Raw genomic sequence first — 23185 nt, 5'->3', positions numbered from 1 at the left:
AGGGGAAGTGCTGGAAGTCTTGAGGCTGGAATAAAGAGAAGGGAGATGATGCTGGGCATGCTTAGACCCCAGTGGAAGCATTTAAAGCAGTGGATCCTGCTGGGCGGGTCAAATAAGAAAGGAGGCCACATGTACTGATTGGCCAGGGAGGGTCCCAGTTTATACCTGCTGAAACTATTCATAGCTCCCTTGTTCATTGCCCAAGCATCTTGGCTTAGATGGTAAATTATATAGTCCCCTTAACCTTAGTTTACACACGATTCATGGTCAAGGGATAGATCACATATGGAGGGGGAAGGATAGCTTTTGGAGAGGTTGCTGTAAAACAAACAAACAGACAAAGCAGGATGATGGGAACAGTAAAAAGGGACCTAAATGGTGATCTCTTGACACAAGGGGATATGAGGGGGACCATGAGGGAGCAATGCATTGCTCCATGTGGTGGCAGGATCCCCAGGGACAACTGATATTTATTACATGAAAGTGTTGAGCAAACAATACATACTTGTGAGGTAGATGAAGTCATGCACAGGTGGAGGAAGCAGAGCCTGATGTGAAGAAGGCAAGATCAGAGCCCCAGCGGGAGCTTTTGGAAGCAAAAGTGATTTTCGAGAGAAAAGATATCTAGGAAGAAGTGTGGAGGGCATGGTGGGTTCTCGATCCTGGTGGATCAGAAATGGGGGCAGAAGAGAAAATAGAGAGGCGATGGTCTGGGGAATAAAATAGATGCACAGAAGATGAAGCTTCAAGAACAGAGGCACAGTTCAGATGCCACATGAGGCATCAGGGACAGAGTCGAGTGATGTGTGGAGGCAGCCCTCACAGTGTTCATGGTCTGGAATCTAAGACCATCACAAATAAGCAGTTACAAATCAAAGTGATAGTGTTAGAGGAGTACAGTAGGAAGGGCTTCGTCTTGTTTTAAGATGGGATGAAGGTCCTGTGGGTGAGGGGCCAATATGAGCATCAGATTGTTGGAGATGGCTGATGGGGGCCTCGAGGAAAGAAGAGGAATTTTCCAGTTGTGGGAGTGGCAGGAGGGAAGATGAGAACATTATTCCAGGTGGATCCATGGGGTGAGCACGTGCAGGGCGGTGCACCTGGCACACAGGGTATCTGTGGGATTAAGACCACAGAGGAGGGCACAGGAAGAGCACTGGGAGTTCAAAGCTAGAGCATATAACTTTGGTTCCGCAGCTCACCATGCAAAATTGTTAAAGAGGGGGAGTGTTCCACAAGTGAACTTTGAGCAGTGGACGATGGAAGGGCAGATTGAAGGAAGGTGAGACTGGAACAAGGGAGAGGGGGAGGGGGACAGCACTCTTGCAGGGTGAAAGGAACAGAGAGGAGGGGAGGGAGGGAACTAGGGGACACCTGTAGGGTCTGTTTGCAAGGTCTGCAGGGCAATTTGGATGTGGAAGGTGAGGGAGAGAGGAGACGCAAATATTTTGACTATGAGGAAATCTCTGAGAGGGTGGTGAAAGGAAGCAGCTCCAGAAACAGGGCTTCAGGGATGTGAGAAGCGAGTTTGGTGAAAGAAAGCAGAGATGGGTGGGGAGAGAGTGGAAGGCTGGAGGGGCTGAGATGGGGTGACAGTGTGATGGGGAAACAGGGAGGAGGGGTGCTGGGGGTGGGCACACTGCCAAGGCTGAAGGAAAGTGGTTAATCTTGTTTCCTGAGATGGATAGGGGAAGCCTGGGTATATTTGGTTTTGATGGGGTTATAGAAACAGGAGGTAAAAGCTGATGAAAAGTGAGGGAGAGTCTGTGGTCACTAGAGAAAGCAAATAGTTCCAGCTGATGTTACAGTTTTAGTACTAGGCTTACCCCCAGCAGGTACTCTAATTCTTGTAGATGATGGTTGTGAGTTCAAATCTAGATGGAAATTGGTGGGGAGGCAGGAGAAGAAAGATGGCTGAAGAGGCAGAGAGCAGCCAGGGGTGAAATGGCACTAATATGTGTTTGACAAAGGGACCGAGATATCAATAGAGATACCAGTAGAGAAGGAAAGAGAAAGAAAGGGAACGTAATATGCAGCCATGTGGGTGCAGAGATACAAGAAAAGATAAGAAAACCAGAAAGCAAGTTTAAGGTGGTTGTGAGTGTTTGTTGTCTTTACCACCTGACATTCATACCTACTTTTTAAAAATTTTTTAAAAATATTTTTATTTATTTTTGAGAGAGAGAGAGAGAGAGAGCACAAGCAGGGGAGGGGCAGGGAAAGGGGCACAAGATCCAAAGCAGGCTCCACACTGACAGCAGTGAGCTTGATGTGGGGCCTGAACTCATGAACCACAAGATCATGACCTGAGCTGAAGTTGGACGCTCAACCAACTGAGCCGTCCAGGCGCCCCCATACCTACTTCTTGAAGCAAGAATGCCCTGAGTGTCTTTCGGGGAAACCACCCTTATTCAATGTTCAGATCAAGTGCTTAGCATTTAGCTGACTTCACTGAACCCAGCACTGGAATGTGAGACTAGGTCCAGTCCTAACGTTGTATTTCACCCCCTGTGCATTGTGGCTGGTACAGGCATATACACTTAGCTCCAGTCAGACCTAGGGAAGCTCAACTCTGGGATTCATTACTGAGCTGTTGAGGGACAGGGCCCTGTTTTTAATGCTAGACTTGAACCTAGAAGGATACAAGCTGGAGTGGCAAGAGACAACTCTAGAGCCTTGAGGGGAGAGCCTATCACAGAATATGGACAACATGGTGGAGTGCACAAGTAATAGAGTGAGAAACTGGGTCTTCATGATATCCTCTGAGTCCTATGTCTGAAGCTAGCCTCATCACTAGATTTTCAGCTTTATGAGCAATAGACAGATTCTTTTTCAGGTAAGCCATTTGGATCGGGCTTTCTTATTTGCCATAGAAAGAGCTACAACTGATAAAGGATATACACATCGACCTAGGATTTGAAGCTGCCCTTGGGATTCAAATTTTTCCTCTCATGTACACTTAGACAACAGCTTGTGGTAATGTTAATCACGCTGTGGAATACTGATAGAAGCTCATTCATTCATTCTCCCAGTAAAAGTTTATCAGCATCTGCAAAACACTATATTGTAAGAATTAGAAGGTGGAAAAGACATGATCTCTTCCCTAGAAGTGCTTTAATGAGACAGGGCAGCAGACAGATGCCATCCTAGCGCTGGGCACTCTGCAGACTGGGGATAAATCCAGGAGTCTGAGCTTGGAGGGGGCCAGAGAGAGGTATCTACATGGCCATAATAAGTTCATAAAAGTTGTGCAGCTAACAGATGCCTCCGAAAGCTGCTAGTTTTGGCATGGGCAGTCTAGGTGAGCTTTGTTCTCTCTTGGAGTCTTGGTCCCATGGTGGGAAAAGAGGAACCAGATAAACATGGTTCTCTCTGTTTTCCTGTTCTATTTCTCTTAATGCAAATGGACACTTGCTTATTAACTCTGGTTATTGACCTCTGGTTATTGTAGGATGCTGTTCATTTAGGCAGTCAGATGTGGATTTTGAAAGTCCTCTTGACTTTCACAAACTGGTTGCAGTAAGTATAGTTGCTGTTATTTTTTAAAATCAGTATATCGACTATTTTGTCCACCTAGGTTGAACAGGCTCACCCTATGTGCCTCTCAGAACAGTGCGTCTAAGCAGCTGCAACACATATTTGATGCAATGAAAAAAGCAATTTTTGTCCTTAAAATAAACAAATTTTCTCTTTCAGTAAGCCTGTCCGGATGATCAAAAGCCAGACAAGACCTTCAAGCAAATTCCCTTTTACCATTTGCAATGTAAAACACTCCTTGGTTCCCCGGTGAATCCTCCCGTTTCATGAATGGAAACACAGCTCTTATCTTGATGTATGTGTAGCTGGTGCCTCTTCAGTTCTGACAACAAGAAAAGTGAGCCAGGGAACATAATGGAGCCCTGAAAAATTGCTGTCCTCATACCACTGAAATTTCTCCTTTCAAGCCAAATCCACCCAAGGGTCATGTTTGAGAAATGAAGCCCGGAAGAGATATCTGTGAAGCTGACAGTCTGCAAAATATTTTTCTTTTCTTTTCAATAGCCAGTGATTGCCAAGTCATTGGCCAGTCTCGAACAATTTTCTGGGTAAAGTGACAGTTATTGGAAGGGGAAGACGCTCTCTTTTGCCCTTCAGAAGCTTCTAACTGGAAAAGGGCAAAAACAATTAGAAAAATAAATGAGGTACAAGAGCTACAGAGTCTGGGGATCTCTGGACTCACATTCAGTGGCTGCAGCTTCCCAGGCCAGGTCCCATTCTTAAAGTGTGTGATAAACAGAAAAAAAGGTATGATTCTGAGTCTGAGGTTCTCCACCTACTTTGAGGTGAGTAAAAAATAAAAATAAATTCTACCCCTGACGGGACCCTTGCCTACCCAAACTGTGCAGTATGGCGATCACGTGGGTGCTGAGTTCTGGCTGGTGTTCAGTGATGAGCACAGCACTGCACCCACCACTACTCGCAAGGGAGCAGCAATCTAGTGAGAGCAGATCTCCAGATGTTGCAATGGAGCTTCAGGTAGTCTATTTGCTCCTCATGTCATCTAGGATGATTATAAATCAAGGACTGTGAAATATGTTTGCTCAAGTCCTTTTGGCTAGATCTTCAGGTCAGACAACTTTGTCTTTAGTCAGTTTGGAGCAGACAAGGGCCACAGAAAGGAGGAAGCAGAGATGACAGTCTCCGTCATGATAAGACAGCTAAGATTATCTGAATAACCACTCAGACTCCCTCATGGTAAGATACCCAGGGCACATAAAGGTGTTACAGGCTTCAGGATTTCCTGCTGACTCTGTGTGGGGGACATGAGCTCTGGCATGGCCACGGTTCTCATCTTCAAGGTCTACGACCAGGCCCCTGAGCACCTCTTGGTAAGCTTTAGCTTGAGTTTCAGACACCTTGGCCAAGTATCATCTTCTTTGTCTACTGGTTGGTGGAGACCATTAATAATGGAGTACTCTATAATTTGCTCCTGAAACTTCAAGCTAACCACTCTAATAGACAGTGGCCCAAGTGTTAGGGAATGCACGTTTGTGTACCCCCTAAATCTATATGCTACGCTGAAGTCCTAGTCTCCAAAGGGATGGTATTTGGAGATAAGGCCTAAAGGAAGTAATTTGGCTAGGAAGGTGGAGTCCTCATGATGGGATTAGTGCCCTTATAAGAAGAGGCATGAGAGAGCTTGCTTTCTTCACCATGACCCACAATCCTTCTCTGCCATGTGAGGATACAGCAAGAAGGCATCCATCCACAAACCAGGAAGTGGGCTCTTAGCAGGAATTGAGTTGGCCAACACTTTGACCTTGGACTTTTCAGCCTCCAGACTGTTAGAAATAAATATTAATTGCCTAAGCCACCTAGTCTATAGTATTTTCATTAGACCAGCTCAAACTGACTAAGACATCTGAGTCACCTCATCTTGGTCTGCCTGTCTTCATTTCCCTGGGCAATTCAACACTAACTTCTATAAGCTGGTGGTCTGCCTGGTCCCTATTTATTACCTCACATTTCTATGCTGGGTTTTACCTCACCTACAAGCCTAGACAACTGGTAGTACTGAGCTCCGACTGAACCAAAATTTACCCAGCAAAACCTGAATGTCAACGCAAAATGGCAGCATGTGACCCATGTCATGCTGCAACACCATTTCCGTCATTTTCTGAGGGCAAAAGTCTATGAAGAAAGTAGATAAACAGATCCCCAACTGAAGAATGAGAGCAGCAGCTCCTAAAAAAAATATATCCCCAGAAATATCAAGACAATGTCTACAACATTCTACTCCATGGGCTCAAGGTAGCCATTGGCAAAATCTGCTATCTAAGAACTCTTCGTGGGAATCTCCTTGTCTGAGCAGTTCAGTGCCAAGTCCTGTCAGAAAGCTTCCTCTGCTAGAGCACAGGAAAAGGAGTGGATGAAATAGAATTTCTGGAGGATGAGATGAACAAGAACACCCTTGTTTCAGGAAATCAGTGGTATTAGGATGCTACAAGAAAGAGAGAGATTTCATGGAAGAAGCCAAGAAGGAGGCCTGAAGGAGGACACCAACCCCTTAGTCTTCTCAGTTTACCCAGATTTCACTGTGGCCCCATTCCCCACCCCCTTCAGAATTAGGAGGATCTCTTCCTACCCTCCCATTAAGTCCAGTGGAATATTTCCATCTAGGACTTCCCCCACCACACCCCTGCTCAGAGTCTACTGCTAAGTGCCCATGGTTTGGATGGCCTGATCTGAGCCCAGATTATGGCCAAGAGAAAAAGAAGACTAAGACTATTGACTCTTAGCAAGTAGAACCACACGGTCAATCCTGACTTTCTCCCTCATGTACCACCTCCAGGTGTTTCCTTGACTTTCCTACCTTCCCTTCCCTTTCTCTTCTACCTCAGCTTCAGAGCTAGATGTTGGTGGTGTTATTCTTGTTGTTGAGTTCTCCTCCGAGTTCTGCTCTGAGCCCTCATTTTCCTCTGGAAGAGACTGTTCCACTCTGTTGAATTGGTTACCCTATTTTACCTCCTTTCTTGGGGGCAGCCAGAAAGTTGGGGAAACTGCCTTGATATCTAGGCTCCTGGGGACGATGCCCCTCCTCCTCTTTCCTTGCTCATTACATCCATAAAATAGGAAAAGGAATGCATTTTCAGCTAAAAAGAGAGTAACATTTTCCCCAGGATGGGGGGTCAGAGGGTACCCCACCATCAGTCCTTTGTCATTTTCTCTTTTTCTTCCATTGCTGGGCTGCTTCTCCTGTTTTCCTGGTCTGCCATTTAGTTTTTGTTTTGCGTGGAATCTGTTGTGTTTTTGAAAAGGTGATGTTCTCTGAGCCAAAACCAAATAGAAAATGGAAAAAAAAAAAACTGAGCTAAGGCGCTCAGACTTAACGCTTTTGCTTTCATTCAACACACCTTCATTAAGCAGCTAGTGTGGGCACACATACACTGTGTGTGTGTGTGTGGCCGGCAGGGGCAGGGGTGGGGGGGTGGGGGTGGGGGTGGTGGCAGCAGCAAGTCTTGCTTCCCCTCTGGTGGGAGCTGAGCCAGAAGAGAGCTGAGGAATGGCTATTCTCTGGAAGGTAGGGATGAAAGCTGGATGGAGGTGCTAAAAGTGAATGACCAGGGCTGCAATGATGAGAAGTGTGTTGGGATTATTTTCTGTGATATGTAACTCTTCAAAGCCCCACTGGAATATTGAAATTTTCAGTTTAAGGGAAATCACCTTTGCCCAGTGGGGCATAGCCATTGAGATACACATTTATATAATTTTCATTGTTTATTCTAAAACAGTGGTTCTCAATCAGGGGAAGCTTGCCCACCCTCCCCCTTCCCCTTTTCAGGGACATTTATTAATGTCTGGAGGCATTTTTGATTGTTACAATTGGGGTGAGGAAGCAGAGATGGGGGAAGGAAGGATGATTATTCCTGGCATCCAGTAGGTAGAGGTCAGGGATAGGTAAATATGCCTCAGTACAGACAGCCTCCGACAACCAAGATTCCTCAGGTCCACATTGTCATTAGTGCTGAGGCGGAGAAACCCTGTCCTAAAGGAGGAGACCCTGGACCCCTCACTATACAATGCAAGTGATAACTAGCATTGCCAAACACTTGCCATATGTCAGAAATTGTTCTTAGGGTTTTACATGTGGCATCTCATTTATTTCTCACAACTGATCACTACATAGGTTCTACAATCATCACCGTTTTTCTGGATGAGAAGAGTGAATCCTGGAGAGATTAAGACTTTTGCTGAAATCAAGGCTGGAAAACAGCGGGGTCAGGATCTGAACCACCACAGCCTGAGTCCAGCACACCTGCACCTGACCACTTCATTGTGCCCCTCTGGCAAACTAAAGTCCATTGTTCCCAGTTGGGAAGTTACTCTTTTTGTTTGTTTGTTTGTTTGATGGCTGGGTGATTATGGAAACCTAGAAGAGGGAATAGAGGAGAAGGGACAATCTCAACAACTTGTCTTTGTAATGAAAATAATCGAGGTTACTGTCTCTAAATGGCTGCACTGGGGTGGGTGAGTACTGATGAACGTGAAAGAAGAGGTGCACCTGACCAGACAGGACCCGCATGAATGAGAGGACACCCTGTGTCAAGCACACCACTCCTCTTAAACCACACTCACCCTGACTGGCTGACATCCCGGCATCAGAAACTAGGTCTGCAGCCTCAGCCAGACTTGGAACCCTTTGAAATACCACGTTGGAAACTTCTTGGCAAAGCCTAACAATGGAAACCATAAGCAGATTCTAAATTACCATTATCATTAATCGGGGTTGACATTTAACAACCCTCTCCTAAGTACTGTTCAATCATTGTCCCTTTTCATTCCTTTCTCCAGATTCCCACAGGCCTCCTTAGAGTGAAGGGTACCTGAGCCCTGCCCGTGTGTGGTCCTCGATGGAACAATGGAGGCAAAGTAATCCCTGACAGAGCAGGCTGGGACCTTGGACATAAAGCAGATATGGGGGCACAGCCAGGGCCCTGCAATCTGAGAGAGGGCCACAGGGAGCGGTGCAGAAAAGGGAAGAGGATGTGGGAGAGAGGCCAGGCATTAAGGGGTGGGTGGGAAAGAAACGAGGACAGCCAATAATCCAAAGTGGGGGAAATGGAGCTCAAGCGCATGTTTGTGTTCATACATACGCCTAGTTGTCACTTTAATGGATTCCAAAGAAGGAGGCAGACATGTTCTACAGGTAGCCTGAGAAACCAGCTTCATATGGGAGAATTTTTTAAAAACCGCTTAATTCAGGTAACCTATTTGTAAATTACTGTCTTAGAGCATTTTTTAAAGTAAGTATTAGCTATGCTTCAGATTTTTTTTTACTTAATTTAATTTTTTCCCAATGCATGTAGGTTTTAGAAACTGCAAAAGGCCTGGGCCCCAACTCTGATCTGTCCATTCATTCATTCATTTATTCTGTGAATATTTGTTGAGATCCTACTAAGTGCCAAGCAGTATTCCAAGGATTGGGAATATAGGTGTGGGCAAAATAGACATGACCTTGCCCTTAGGGGCCATACCCTCATTCTAGAGGGAGACAATAAAAGAGTAAATACAAGAAATAAGTAAGCGACTTCTGTGCATCAAAGAATACAATCTACAGAATGAAAAGGCAATCTGTGGAATTGGAGCAAATTTTTGCAAATCATGTATCTGATAAGGGGTTAATATCTAGAATATATAAAGAACTTTTATAACTCAACAACTACAAAAACTAAAAAAACTGAGCTAAGGCGCTCAGACTTAACGCTTTTGCTTTCATTCAACACACCTTCATTAAGCAGCTAGTGTGTGCCATACACTGTGTGGCCGGATTAAAAGATGGGCAAAGAACTTGAACAGAGGTTTCTCCAAAGGTATACAAATGTCCAACAAGCACACGAAAAGATGCTCAACAGCACTAGACACTAGAGAAATGCAAATTAAAGCCACAACAAGAGGACACTTCGTATTCATTAAGATGGCTACTACAAAACACACACACACACACAAACAGAAAATAACAAGTATTGGCCAGAAACGGAGAGCAGTTGGAACCCCTGGTGCACTGCGGTGGGAATGTAAAACGGTGCAGCTGCTGTGGAAAACAGTATGGCAGGTCCTTAAAAATGTAAAAATAAAATTAACATAGCATTCAGCAATTCCACTTCTGAGTATATAATATGCCCCAAAGAATCGCAGGCAGTGTCCCAAAGAGATATTTATACACCCATGTTCATAGAAGCCTTATGCACAGCAGCCAAAACGTGGAAGCTACCCAAGTGTCCATTGATGGATAAACAAAGTGGCGTATATTCGTGAAATATTATTCAGCCTTAAAAAGGAAAGGAATTCTGACACATGCCACAATATGGATGAAACTTGAGGGCAGTATGCTAAGTAAAATAAGGCAGCCACAAAAAACCACAAATACTGCACGGTTCCTCTTACATGAGGTACCTGGAGTAAGCAGTCAAATTTATGGAGACGGAAATTAGAACAGTGGTTGCTGGCAGTGGGATGGGGGTTTGGGGATGGAGAGTTGTTGTTTAATGGGGACAGGTGACACGTGTCCTGGAGATGGATTGCACAGCAGTGTGAATGTACTTAACATGGCTACACTGTACACTAAAAAATGGTTAAGATGATAAACTTCGTGATGTGTATTTTACCACAATTAAAAAAAAAATAAGGTGAGTGTCATGGAGACATGGAAATAAAGCAATGTGACAGGGAGTGGATGAAGTTGGTGTTGCAACTTAAACACTGAAGTTTTTAGGTAAGCCTCCCTGAGAGAGTGACATCGGAGCAAAGGCTTGTAATTGGTGAGGGAGTGAGCCATATGGATCTAGGCAGGGGGTGCTGCTAGGACCAAGGCTTTAGGTAGGTTGGCATGTTTGAGGGACAGGAGCCCAGCGAGGATTGAGCCAGGTGAGTAAGGGAGAGAGAGGCAGCAGATTGTGCTGGGCCTTGGAAGCCATTGTAAGGATCTGGCTTTTATCCTGAGTAAGGGTGAAGTCACTGGAGAACTGAATAGAAAAGAGCAAGGAGCTGCCTGATGTTTTAATGGGATCACTCCATCTGCTGTGAGAAAGGACTGCGGAAGGCACAAAGGAAGTCTGGAAACCAGGTGGAAGCTACTGCACCAACTCAAATGAATAAATTATGGTGGCTTGGACCCAGGCGGGAGCAGAGAAGCGTTGAGAAGTGGCTGGATTCTAAACGTAAAGGTAAAGTCCACTGAGTTTCTTGCTGAATTGGAATTGTTTGTGAAAGAAAAAAAAAAATGAGTCAAGGATGATCTCAAGACTTTTGTCCTGAGCAACTGGAAGAATGGAATTAGTGTGAACTGCAATGGGGAGAGCAGCAGGGGAAACAGGTTTGGGGAGGAAGAGCTGGTGTTTGATTTAGACATGCTGAGTCGGAGATGATGATCATACATTCAACAAGGACATCTGTGGACATACGGGCCTGGAGTCCAGGGGGAAGCTTCCCGCTGGAGAAGTCGACCGGGAAGCCATCAGTATGTAAATGGTGTAGGTTGAAAGCCATGGGTCTGGAGGAGGTCTCCAGAGTGTAGGTAGAGAAGGGAGGAGGCTCTAACATGCTCCAAGGAGGACCTAATGTTTTTAGGTTTAGAGAAAAGGAGGAACCAGAGCAGGGGACTGAGAGGGACAGACAGAAGCTACTGTTCAGGGCCCACAGTAACTGCAGAGAATCTCCAAAATGGAGCATGCACATCGGCATGTCGGAGGTAAGGAGAAATGGAGTCCCAGAAGGAAGAAGTGACATGCTCAAGTCACAAAGCTAGACAATGACAGGCTGAAAGTAAGTACTTTTCATGGGAACCTGCCTATTGAGGAGTCAGAAACAAAACACCTAATTTTAAGGGGGTGCAGACCAACCCTTCAGTAAAGAAGAAAATTTCTTTCTTTGAAGCTCATCTAGACCAGCATGTAACCAGTACAATACAGACGCTAGAAAACTGATGATACAATAAGCAAAGCTAAAGGGAAGAACACTTAACGGTGGATCCTGGTGACTTATTGGGGGTTGCACAGTTAATAAGATGGCAGCACTAACACTGTTACAAATTTAACTTTCCAATCTGCTTCCTCTGAGACATTCGTCACTCTGCCCTATTAAAAACTTCTCATTTTGTCAAAACTTTTAAAAATCACTAGACCCATCAGAATACCTGGAAATGTTTTGGACACCTGTGTTGTAGACATTTTCTCAAAGTTCACCAGGTAGAATAAACAGAGTTTTGCAACCAGATGTTATCTGTAAAATGAAGTCTGAAGAGATGTGAATTGTGTATTTTGGGACAGTCAGTGCAACGTATAACATGGCTGTGCTTTAAAAGTTTTTCCCGGGGTGCCTGGGTGGCTCAGTCAGCTAAGCATCCCATTTTTGATTTTGGCTCAGGTCATGATCTCATTGTTTGTGGGCTTCAGCTCTGCAATGGGCTCCTCGCTGACAGCGGGGAGCCTGTTTGGGATTCTCTCTCTCCCTCTTTATCCCTGTCCCTTCCCTACTCATGCGTGCATGTTCTCTCTAAATAAACAAACTTAAAAAAATGTTTTTCCTACATTATCACTTCAATGGCACTCTTAACACACTGCATATTATACCTTGCCTGATCTGTCTTCAAAAAGATTTTTTAAATTGACATTGTAAATACTTTCAATAACATCTCAATCATATTTTTTCCCCACAGTACAGGTACTTTTTATTGTTTCCTTCTTTCCCTAATGGCAGTCCCATATCTCATCCTTTATAGGTACAGATTTTCAGAAAAACTTAGAAGAGGGAAGAAAAGAAATAAGTCAAATCACCCATATGATCATTTTCTAGAATCAATCGCCACTACTAACATTTTAACATGTTTACTTCCAGTGGATTTCTTCCCCCTTATTAATGATTATATAAGCATAATACTTTAGGTTATTCACACTTCCCAACCAGCCAGACTATTCTGGGTTCATTGCTTCTGGAGAAATCTGTGTGACTGAGTAGAGAGTGGAGAAAATAAGAATCTCTCTCTGGCTTTAGGGTTTGAAAAGCCAACATGCTTAGGTGTATAGAGACCATAGACCATAGAACAGGATTTGAGGAGTATAGGACGTTCTCTTTCTCCCCACATCCTCAATACACACACACACACACACACACACACACACACACACACACACACACACACAACTTCCCCTGGGAGAAGGAACAAAACATTGGAGTCCTAGGCCCTGTTCTCCATGTTTACCTCCAGGAAAATGGCAACAACTCAGCACAGATTGTCAGATCTGAAAGCAGAGGAACTTGTTCCCATTTTCCAGGTGGGACCTGGGAAAGTGGTAAAATTGCAGAGAAGAAAAGAAGTGGCTGTGGGTGAGTCTAGACAACAAAGCCTAATCAGTGTCACAGAATGTCCTGTACCTCACTGTGGTTTGGAAGCAGCAAGATGACCCCACTGGAAGTTGACTTTGGTTGGAAATGAGGACCATGGCCAGGTTGGGGGATGGACTTTTCCATAGATGCCCAAGTGCTTTGTTGATACTGAAAAGCAGCTCGGAGAAAGGAAGAAACATGGATTCCGAGGTTCAGTTTCTAGTCCTCTAGACTAGAGGGGAAATTAAATTGTTATAAAAAGTATTTGTTCACCCTTGGGTTTGTGGACTAAAATCTGTACTTGTTAACTATTCTATAGATTTATTTTATATCCAGATTTTTTTCCCCATTATTTTCAAGACTTCTATCTGAACATAATTTTTAATACTGGCTTAATATTTTACTCAGTGGATGTCATAATTTTTTAACCAATTCCTTATTGTTAAACATTTTGGTTATTTCCAATTTTTTGCAATTTTAATTAATCATGTGTATATCATTAGACACAAGCATCCGGGGTGAGGGGTTTAAAATAAATTCCAGAAGTGGGGTTATTGGTCAAAAGGTGTGAACAATTTTAATTCCCAAAATACATAGTGCCAAACTGCTTTTTTTTAAAGGTTTATTTTTGAGAGAGCACAAGAGAAGAAGGGGCAGACAGAGGGGGACAGACCATCTGAAGTGGGCTCTGCGCTGACAGCAGCCAGCCCCATGTGGGGCTTGAACTCTCAACCTGCGAGATCGTGACCTGAGCTGAAGTCAGACGCCCAACCCGCTGGGCCACCCAGGTGCCCCGCAAAACTGCTTTTGTGAAAGTTTTGTAGAAATGTGTACTCTCAGGGTGCCTGGGTGGTGCAGTTGGTTAAGCATCCGACTCTTGATCTCAGCTCAGGTCATGTTCTCACAGTTGGTGAGTTTGAGCCCCACATTGGGTTCTGCACTGATGGTGTGGAGCCTCCTTGGGATTCTGTCTCTCCTTCTCTCTGCCCTTCCCCTGCTTGGGCTCTCTCTCTCTCTCAAAATAAATAAATAAACTTAAAAAAATAAAAAAAAAAAAGAAATGTGTACTCTCATGAGTCATCTATAAGAGTTCATTGTTAGAATTCAACATTAGATCAGCATCAAATGACTATTTTATACTTGAAGAAGAGATTTCACTGGTTTATAAATAATATATATCATTTTTCTCTGATTAAAAAAGCAAAATATGTTCATTTTAGAAAATTTGGAAAATACAGAAAAATACAAAAAAAATAACTAATAATCTCATACTTGAAAATGGTCACTGCCCACATGCCGGTGTACATCTCCTCATCCCTCTAGGAGTATGCATGTATCACATGCAGTCATATGTGCCTCTATTTTGCTGCTTACAAAGGTAGAATTATTGTATATGTCATTTTTTATTTAACAAAGCTATATTTTCCAATATCATAAAATATTCTTCTAAAACGGTAATTTACACTATTATTAACGTCCTAAACCTGCCTTAAATACAAAACACTCAATAATAGCTTGCTGTTGACATGATGAAATGGGGATATACATACACAAACAGACACACACACCTATTTCACGTGGATGCTGGCATGTGATTCTGGCACTCAAAATATATGATAGTTTGCAGTATAGTGTAGTAGAATGAGCACTGATGTCAGAAAATAAGGACTTTGAGTTTGATTCCATTGTTTAGCAGTCATGAGACTTTGACCAAGTATCACCACCCTTTGCCTACCTTTGTCTTAGGGGTTTACCAAGAGTGTGAATAAAAAATGAGTAGGAGGGGAGCCTGAGTGGCTACATCAGTTGAGCATTTGACTCTTGATTTGGCTCAGGTCATGATTTCACGGTTCTTGAGTTTGAGCCCAGCATCGTGCTCTGCAGTGACAGAGCGGAGCCTGCCTGGGATTCTCTCTCTTCCCCTGTATCTGCCCCTACCCTGCTCATGTTTTCTCTCACTCAAAATAAATAAGTTTTAAAAATGAATAGGAAATGTCATAAGTCTGACATCTTTGACTCACATAGTGTGTCTCCACAAAACTTGATACTTAAAGTCACAAAACCTGGGGCGCCTGGGTGGCTCAGTCGGTTAAGTGTCTGACTTTGGCTCAGGTCACGATCATACAGTTCATGAGTTGAAGCCCTGCATCGGGCTCTGTGCTGACAGCTCAGAGCCTGGAGGCTGCTTCGGATTCTGTGTCTCCTTCCCCTGCTCCCAGTCTGTCTCTCTCTCTCAAAAATAAATAAATATTTAAAAAATTAAAAATAAAATAAAGTCACAATACCCAACTAATTAGCTGAGACTTGGAGCCTAAAACATTTCTGATTTGGCATCTCAGGGCTTTGTCCCTATCCAGTCAATGTACCAAAGTGCCTGTGAGATGTAGGACCACCAGTATAGGGTAACCACTAGATCTAGATACCATTTTTTTTTTAAGAACTAGACTAGAAAAGAATACTTTTTTATCAGATTATCTTCTGCTTAGTGATGAGTTGGCTGCCAATCGGCTTTCGTCATTTGGCTCTACCACAGGCGACTGCTAAATACTCAGTTCTCGGGAGTAATTGCCACTTCCTCTCACTTTTATACAGGAGTGGTCTGTTTAAAAAGCTGTCCCAGTAAGTGGAGCAGCTTCTAAATAGGCTGCCTTACATTCAGCAAAGCGATTATGACAAAACCCGGCCAGGGTTTGCCTTGCAATTGTGGAGAGGCTTTCAGCTGTGAGCCTCAGCGTATAATGTGAGCTGTCTGACCCAACTTGACCTAACTTGCATGTTGCATTTACCCTCCTCATTCAAAGAGATTCTCACTTTTGAGGCTCTGGCTACTGGAAAATACGTGAGTTACCTGAGGGGAGAGACCCAGGGCCCCATCCTTATTCAGGCGAATCTCAGGTAATAGTAGGGGTTTAACCCATCGTGTTTATTGGCAGTATTTTAGCAGCAAGATGTAGTTTTTAAAGGTATGTTATTATTAAGATTTATTATTGTGCTACTTCTAAAATATTGATTGATCTGGATGCTTAGGAAAAAGACTGAATTATTGTTTAGCAAATATTTTTAAAAACTCATTTAGAAAACGTCCCCAATTTTTCTACAAATGACTCAGGAAGACTCTGCAGCCAATTCCCTTAGTACCATTGAGAAAATCAATTTAGCCTTGCTTCACTTTAGTTTCTTAAATATAAAAACAAATGTTTGGGTCCTTTAGAATTTCTTGAAACCTTTAGAGAAAAGAGGCCTTTGAGAAGATTCAGAGGAGGAGAGTGTGATAGGAGGTTACTTTGCTCTCTGAGTCTTAGGATGTGTCCCCTATGGAAATGTTTTCTTCTCACCTTGGTTGTTGAAATAGGTTGGGTCACTGGGGGAATCATGGTTTCCTTACCTACTCAGGGGAATTTTGCTGTGGACACTTCCCTCCTCTTGCCACCTATGTGTACGTATGCACACACACACACATTCACACACACATGCATACGTATACACTCGTGTGCGTTCCTACTTGTCTTCAAGTATTCAAGTGTATGTACCTACTTGTATTCAAGATTCAAGGATTTTGGAGAGCAGACATGATTGGAAAGACGCTTCAGTGAACAATTAGAATAGTATTTATTGGACGCTTACTATGAATTGGGCACAGTTTGTGATATCTCATTTTATACCTTATTTTATTGTCATCCAAAAACTGTCCCCTGAGGTGGGACAGTTGCAGATGAGAAAAGTGGGGCTCAAAGCAATTACATTACTTGCTCATGCTCACACGGCTATTCCGTGACAGAGCCAGAATTCAAATCCAGGTCTGGCTGACTCTGAAGTCAGATCCACATCAGAATGTGAGAGCCTGTGGGCTCTAGACTTCTTAGAAATCTGACCTGGGGGCAGTGCAGAATTACCTCAGGACCTTCAGTCTCTCACCTGGTGTGGGGTCTGTGAGGATAGGAAGTGGGCACTGAAGGCCCTGGAAGGTGCTGACGTGGTGGGCTCATCCCCCTAACATGGATCATCTGCTCTCATTTCCTCTTGTGAACCTGTTATGGTTAATTATATGTGTCAACTTGGCTGAGCTACAGTGCCCAGATATTTGTTCATGCATTACTCTGGATGCTTTTGTGAGGGTGTTTTTTTGGATGAGCTTCAGGAACATTTAAATTGGTAGACTTTGAGTTAAGCCAGTTGCCTGCCATGACATAGGTGGACCGTGTCTAATCAGTTGAAGGCCTTAAGAGAACAAAGACTGACTTTCCTCTCAGAAGCCTTCCTCTCAGAAGTCTATCTGCAGACTGCATTTGGACTCAAACTGCTGCACTTTCCTGGGCCTCCAGCCTGTTGGCCTGCCCTGAGGATTTTGGACTCACCAAGGCTACATCATTATATGAGCCAATTCCTTAAAATCTTTCTCTCTCTTCCTATATGTATGTTTGTGTGTGTGTGTGTGTGTTGTGCATATACACACATACGCACTACACACACACACACACACACACACACACACACACACAAATCCTATTGGTGCTGTTTCTCTGGAGAACCCTAACCAATACATAATATGTCTAATTTAGGTCAGAATCCCTTTAAAACTGATAGTGAAAAGTTAGATAACTCTTCCTTTAGGATTTCCTGCAGCTTATTACTTCTTTACTCCTGGAAAGCTCTGTCCAAATGCTAATGAGCATCCCAAAGACATGTTCTCTTCTAATTTTTAAAAATTACAACTATTTCCCTACTTACCTTTTTCTCAACAGATTGCTTTTTTTTTTTAACGTTTATTTATTTTGAGAGAGAGCACGAGCTGGGGAGGGGCAGAGAGAGAGAGGGAGAGAGAGAATCCCAAGAAGACTCCGTGTTGTCAGCACAGAGCCTGAGGCACAGGGCTTGATTTCATGAACTACATGATCATGACCTGAACTGAAATCAAGAGCTGGATGCTCAACTGACTGAACCACCCAGGCGTCTTATAAGATTGCTTTCTGACAGTGAACTTGGTGGGGTTGAGAGTTTCTGGTCCACAGTGGGCTCCCCACCTTTTCTGTCCACTCTCACTCCAGGTGCCCTGCCCTTCTTATGCTTTGACAGGGCTCCTCCTGGGCTTTGCATTCGAGGCTTGTGGTGCCTGAAATAATATCCTGTGAGATACATATCCCCTTCTGTTTTCCTCTCCACATTCGGGCTCTGGCTTACAGATTGACTCCTAGGAAGTTTTCTAAGGCCCAGGACAGAGCAACTCTCCAGTCTCTTTCTAGCACCTGCCCTATTTCACTGTCTTCCTTGCAGGTATCACTTCTGATGTGTCCTATTTCTTTACTTGTTTAGTGTTGCTCTTTCCCTACCGGAATGTCAACTTTGTGAAAGTCTGCCTGGCCTTTTTTTGTCTTCTCACTGCTATATACCTAGAGCCTAGAACATTGCCAAGTTTGCACAGGAGCTCAATGAACAGTTGTTGAGTGAGTGGATGAATGAACGAATGAACGGATGGATGAATGAATAAATACATTTTATTGAAGCACTTGGCAAGTGAGACACACAGGTGTGCAGGTGTGTGATATCCTACTGGTGAGAAGAGAGTAAATTGTTCATTTTGTAGGTGCATTAACTCTTTCAGGCCCCTAGGGTAACATTTAGTTCAGTGGAACAGTAATTTACCAAACAGTACCTTAGGGGCTTAAAAAAGTTAATGCACCTCCAAAAGTTTCTAATTTACACCAGGGAGCAGTTTATGTACCCAGCAGGGTTTGACCTAATAGGTCTTAACTTCATTTAAGAGAGTCATAAGGACTTTATCACTTTTCCACCTTCACGTTTCCTACCCTAAGCATCTATCTGTTTGTGGAATACTTGTGGCCAGTTGCTGGTGTGCACGTGCATGTGCTTCTGCTCACGTGTGCATGTGTACACATGCACACACCCATATCCATAGCAATGCCAAGACCTGAGAAGGACATTGCCATTAATATAAATGTTTCATGTATATTTTAGTTTGCATAATTTTTAAAAATCTGCATATTGTAGTCCTTTCAGATAATGTTATTTTTTAGTGGCTTCTTGGTATATATAACAAACTAATTGCTTAATTAGTTAACATTTGTTTTTTATCCAATAATTCAATCGCAAATATTACAGAATGTAAAAGATTCTCTGCATTTGGGTTACCAAGCTTTATCTATAACATGTAGTCTATTTTATATTTTATTTTATTTCATTTTTATTTTTATTTTTATTTTTGTTGCTGTTTCAAATAGTAAAGCTGTTTCCACTCCTGATCTTGGATACTTTTGTTCTGAGGTTTTCCAGATTTTCCCTAATCTTTCCTCTTTTAGTAATTACTGTCAATGTTGTATTGTTGCCAAAAAAGTCTCCTCCACTCCTGGGTTTATTTTTTAAAAGCTCACCCTCACTGATTCAAGCTATGGAAGTATCTTTTTAAAAATTATTGTCAAACTGATGTTACAGGACTAGGTGAAATGTTTTTCTTAAAACTTTGGGGTCAAATCAGGTATGACTGTTATCAGCAATAGGTATAACACAGGTTGTGGGCAGAGAGTTGCAAAAATGGTAAAAACCTGTTAATTAAGAGTTTCCTAATTTTGACTGATAATTCATCCTGAACTGACAATATGCCCTTGCTGTGGAATGAGGGGTTTGCTAAGCAAATAATTGTGTAAACCAGATGGAAGAGAACAAACTCTTTTGAGAACATTAGCACAGTACAGTCAAATCTTGATAGGTTCCTTTAATTTTTTGCATAACAAAGTTTTGTTGTTGTTAAACATTGTAAAAATATATCCCCTTCTGTTTTGGCTAATGTGGTAATTGAATTCAATTTATGGGTATTGTATTTCCTCGGGGATATTACGCTGGACAATAGTCACAAGTTTGCATAAGTCCAGTAGATGTTAAAAATTAAGATATTGGTTCTATGTTTTATTTGCTTGTTTGTTTGTTTATTTAAAAAGGTTTTATTTTTAAGTAATCTCTACACCCAACGTGGGGCTCAAATTTACAACCCGATCACAAGTGGCACGCTCCACCGACTGAGCTAGCTGGGCACCCCTGGGTCTGTGGATGTTTTAAAACATATTTTTGATGCAGATTTATGGTTTTGTGAGTTAATACATTCTTTAAATGTTGGTTGTAGTAAAACATCAACAGTATCTAGAGAAATAGAAGATTTTCTTTAAGATAGTAGAGATTCTCTAATTTCCTTTTTTTTTGTTTTTTTTTGTTATTTTGAGAGAAATTGAAAGAGCAAGTGAGCATGAGCAATAGAGGGAGAGAGAGAGAATCTCAAGCAGGCTCCAACGCTCAGTGTGGAGACTGGTGTGGGATTCAATCTCACAACCCTGAGATCATGACCTAAGCCAAAATCAAGAGTTGAATGCTTAACCAACTGAGCCGTCCAGGCTCCCAGAGATTCTCTAATTTCTAACAGATTATTTACTATAGCAAGCAGTTTATGTATTTGAAATAAACAGATTTTATTTTAACATTCTATTATTTCAGACTTTTCACTAATTCAGAATTTATTTTTCCTGTTAATTAAAGTAGTTGTCTGAACTATTACTGCACTAGAAAAACATTTTTAGTAGGTGTATTTCAAAAGTGAGCTTTGCTACAGTATTTCTTTTGTGTCTTCTTTAGAAAAAAATAACATTAAAACTGGGCTTTATAATAGAAATACAGTGTTGCAGAGGTGTTTGAATGAGTGCTGTTGCCATGGCAACTTTTGTTGGTGTCCTGACACAGAGATTTTCCTACCTCTGTGTTATCAACAGGTGGTAACGATATTTAAAAGATCAAGGGTCTAACTTCACTAACTTGACCCTGGCATTCTGAAGAGCTACCCCTTAAATTCCTAGGTCCTTAATGGGCCTCATACTTGGCTGTCGGGTTGTAGCAGTAGCTGGTACCCTGTGTTCTGATTCTATTTCATATCCTTAGATTTGAAAGCTGTATCTAAATTCACATTTCTTTTTTCCTGAGCCCTACCATATGACCTTGCTTTCATCTGACAGCGAAGGGTGAAAAACTATATCCTGAAAATGGTCTTTTCTTGCAAATAGAGAAGTCTGAGCTGGTTCATCATCGACTGTCTGAGTTACTTTCAGGAATATAATTTGAGTCTTGTCTTTTTTTTTTTTTTAATATTTATTTTGGCTTCCAAAGTATGAAAGACATCCAGAGGGTAAGAAGTTACACAACAGATTCATGTCAGCAGATAGGAAGAGTATGTTAGGAAGCAATATCAAGCTGGGTATTTAGTTAAATGTGATTGTTTTAGTCAAAATGTCTTGTTTGGTGCTACCCTTGTGTGTCTTAAAATGTTTGAATGACACTTAATTTTGTATAACTGTGTAGCTCTCCTTTCTTGATTCTTTTAGTTAGATAACGTTTTAAGTCCTGATGAAAACCAATTCTGATTCAAACATAATCAGATTGAAAACTATTCCCTATAGTCTACAAGAAAGCAGATAAAGTTCACATGAAAAAATCCTAAATGTTCCAGGATGCATACAAGGTCCTAAGTGTTCTAGGAGTGGTGAGGCATTATTCTGTTTTAATTTATTATTGGAAATTCTATGCTTTCAGGCAATTTGTTCTATATTTGTTGGTAATTTTTCACAACATTTCACTACACTGGAGAAATATGTAAATATGTGTGAGAAAGTGGTAGTTAGCCTCAAGTGACAAATAGTAATCGTTATTTTAATCTCATATTTCAATTAGCCTTAATCTTGTGTTTGTATAGCCTTGAAAAGCTGTAAAAATCAGTCATTACAGTTTAATTACTAACCATTATCCCGGGTGGCTAACTCTACTTCCTTCTAAACAAGCTCCTTCTTTCATTTCGTTTTTAAATGCCTCTACTGGTATTCTCTAACCAGTATTACCCTTTATATAGCAGGTATTGTAAGTTACATTGTAGAGTATTTGAAATTTTGTTGCTTCTTCCTGGTACCAGAGAGCTGCTGCTTCTTTTTCTTCTTCTCCCCCCCCCCCCCCCCCCCAACAATCCCTTCTGAACTGGCCTGTTTGCTGTTCCACTCAGAATAGAATCACACTTAAGTTTTACATAATGACAGAAGTTGACTGTTTCCTGCTCTAGTGTTTATTTAGTAAAACATTTTACATTCCTGGATAGATACCAGTCCGTCATTAATGGATTCTTGGCTTTGGGCCAATAGCTAATAGTTTTATTGGTCCTCATAACATAGCTATGTGATTTTTGTAACCACAAGGGGCTCTTTGCTGTGTTTTTCTTTCTTTTTTTTTCCTTGAAAAAATAACCTAACAGCCCAGAGATGCCCCAAATTTAAGAACACAGCATTTCTCTTTAAATCATTATCTACTCCTCTTCATTCATTCTTTCTGCTTTTCGGTAATTCTCACATATCTTGGTGTATTTTGAACAAGGTTGGAACTCAATTGTGTGATTCTATTCCCAGCTTTCTCATTGCCTTAGCTAAAGAGGCCTGGCAAGGCTCATTTTCTCTGCTAGATGGTGTTGATTTGCCCACCTAAATAGGGGAGAGGCAGGAGGGGTTATTTATAGTATGGGCTTTTTTCCCCCCAAGGTTTATTTGATTGCTTTAAGCATTGAGTAAGGAGGACCAACATTTGGAGATCTTGAAATTGGGTAACCAAAAAAGGAAAAAAAGTCTTTACAACTGGGTGAGTGTAAGTGAAGCTTATGCATTTCATGTATTCCTCCCTTAGACGCATAGGTGTTAGTTGTGAATTCAGAACTTGCCTCTTTGCTCCTGCCCTCACACAAAGCTATGCTGCGGTGCCTTTATAATTCTGATGCCTATTTCTTCTTGGTGCCATTTGCTGTTTAGATCTTTCTCCTCCAACTCTCCATGTATTTTAAAATGGAAGTTAAAGTACTTTGTGTCTTTAAGTTCCCCCCCAAACTCAATCTTTCCTAACACATAAGTTACTATGAAATTCCAGGATCATAAAAACATCTTAAAATCAGTTAGAAATCGGTCATGGTGATAAGTAGGTTGTGTTTCAGGGATGGCTGGTCCTTTTCCTTTGTTTTAATATATATGAGACAGCAACAACCAAGCATGGAGGTAATTAGTAAAATTGTGGAAATGTTGGAAAATATACAGAATATAGAATAGGGTAATCACTCTCAACTTCCAATCTCCACTCCCCTCGCCAACCCGTCACAATGATAGATAGCATTTTCACCTATTTCTCTTTTTTTAAGGTTTATTTGTTTGAGAGAGAGAGAGAGAGAGAGAGAGAGAGAGAGAGAGAGAGACAGGGAGACAGAGAGAGAGAGAGACAGAGAAAGAATGTGTGAGCAGGGGAGGGGCAG

At 42.1% G+C, this 23185-nt stretch overlaps 1 long non-coding RNA gene across 3 annotated transcripts; it reads left to right on the top strand.

The window, feature by feature from the left end:
- The first annotated feature begins 541 nt into the window (after window positions 1-541).
- Window positions 542-7866, top strand: LOC132664317 (uncharacterized). 3 transcript variants are annotated; one of them, XR_009603589.2, is made up of 5 exons: window positions 542-648; window positions 1198-1282; window positions 2625-2836; window positions 3697-4322; window positions 7667-7866. It is a non-coding gene; the product is annotated as an uncharacterized LOC132664317 (long non-coding RNA). The 3 variants fall into 3 exon arrangements; XR_009603590.2 differs by lacking the exon at window positions 1198-1282 and having other exon boundaries at window positions 7667-7865; XR_009603588.2 differs by lacking the exons at window positions 1198-1282; window positions 2625-2836 and having other exon boundaries at window positions 7667-7864.
- Window positions 7867-23185: the final 15319 nt, after the last annotated feature.

This window comes from Panthera onca, chromosome F2 (assembly GCF_046562875.1).
Source record: "Panthera onca isolate mPanOnc1 chromosome F2, mPanOnc1 haplotype 2, whole genome shotgun sequence".
NCBI lineage: Eukaryota > Metazoa > Chordata > Mammalia > Carnivora > Felidae > Panthera > Panthera onca.
The sequence above is the reverse complement of the archived record's forward strand: the minus strand, read 5'-3'. Positions and strand labels throughout refer to the sequence as shown.